The sequence below is a fragment of the Arachis hypogaea genome, chromosome 17 (assembly GCF_003086295.3).
Source record: "Arachis hypogaea cultivar Tifrunner chromosome 17, arahy.Tifrunner.gnm2.J5K5, whole genome shotgun sequence".
In the NCBI taxonomy this organism is placed as follows: domain Eukaryota; kingdom Viridiplantae; phylum Streptophyta; class Magnoliopsida; order Fabales; family Fabaceae; genus Arachis; species Arachis hypogaea.
Window position 1 is genome coordinate 78,992,345 of NC_092052.1, and position 1,642 is coordinate 78,993,986.

The window sequence follows — 1,642 nt, forward strand, 5'->3', positions numbered from 1 at the left end:
TCCTCCTCTCCAAATTCGGCCATGTTGATTGTGTTTATGGCCTTGCACTTTCCTTTTGGGTTCTCTTCTGTATTGCTTGGAAGAGTACTAGGAGGGAGTTCAGTAACTTTCTTGCTCAGCTGACCCACTTGTTCCTCCAAATTTCTAATGGAGGACCTTGTTTCAGTCATTAAACTTTGAGTGGTTTTAATCAGATCAGAGACCATGGTTGCTAAGTCAGAGTGGCTCTGCTTAGAATTCTCTGTCTGTTGCTGAGAAAATGATGGAAAAGGCTTGCCATTGCTAAACCTGTTTCTTCCACCATTATTGTTGTTGAAGCCTTGTTGAGGCCTCTGTTGGTCCTTCCATGAGAGATTTGGATGGTTTCTCCATGAAGGATTGTAGGTGTTTCCATAGGGTTCACCCATGTAATTCACCTCTTCCATTGATGGGTTCTCAGGATCATAGGCTTCTTCTTCAGATGAAGCGTCCTTAGTACTACCTGGTGCAGCTTGCATTCCAGACAGACTTTGAGAAATCATATTGACTTGCTGAGTCAATATTTTATTCTGAGCCAATATGGCATTCAGAGTATCAATCTCAAGAACTCCTTTCTTCTGACTTGTCCCATTATTCACAGGATTCCTCTCAGAAGTGTACATGAATTGGTTATTTGCAACCATTTCAATGAGTTCCTGAGCTTCTGCAGGCATCTTCTTCAGATGAAGAGATCCTCCAGCAGAGCTGTCCAATGACATCTTGGACAGTTCAGACAGACCATCATAGAAGATACCTATGATGCTCCATTCTGAAAGCATGTCAGAAGGGCACCTTCTGATCAATTACTTGCATCTCTCCCAAGCTTCATAGAGGGATTCACCTTTCTTCTGTCTGAAGGTTTGAACTTCCACTCTAAGCTTACTCAATTTTTGAGGTGGAAAGAACTTTGCCAAGAAAGCATTGACTAGCTTTTCCCAAGAGTTCAGGCTTTCCTTAGGTTGTGAATCCAACCATATCCTAGCTCTGTCTCTTACAGCAAAAGGGAATAGCATAAGTCTATAGACCTCAAGGTCAACCCCATAGGTCTTGACAGTGTCACAGATTTGCAAGAATTCAGCCAAGAACTGATGAGGATCTTCCAATGGAAGTCCATGAAACTTGCAATTCTGTTGCATCAGAGAAACTAATTGAGGCTTAAGCTCAAAATTGTTTGCTCTAATGGCAGGGATAGAGATGCTTCTCCCATAGAAGTCGGGAGTAGGTGCAGTAAAGTCACCCAGCACCTTCCTTGCATTGTTGGCATTGTTGTTGTTTTTGGCTGCCATGTCTTCTTCTAGTTTGAAGATTTCTGTTAGGTTCTCTACAGAGAGTTGTGCCTTAGCTTCTCTTAGCTTTCGCTTCAAGGTCCTTTTAGGTTCAGGATCAGCTTGAACAAGTATGCCTTTATCTTTGTTCCTACTCATATGAAAGAGAAGAGAACAAGAAAGTAGGGAATCCTCGATGTCACAGTATAGAGATTCCTTGAGGTGTCAGAGGAAAAGAAGAATAGAAGGAGGAGGTAGAAGAATTCGAACTTATCAAGAGAGATAAAATTCGAATTATTGATAATAGAGGAGTGTTAGTCCTTAAATAGAAGGATGTGAGAAGAGGGGAAGAATTTTGA

The 1,642-nt window shown here is 41.7% G+C and overlaps 1 non-coding gene across 1 annotated transcript; it reads left to right on the forward strand.

Moving 5' to 3' along the window:
• Positions 1-791: 791 nt before the first annotated feature.
• LOC112768775 (small nucleolar RNA R71) lies at positions 792-899 on the forward strand. The gene has a single exon (XR_003186165.1). It is a non-coding gene; the product is annotated as a small nucleolar RNA R71 (small nucleolar RNA).
• The last annotated feature ends 743 nt before the right edge of the window (positions 900-1,642 follow it).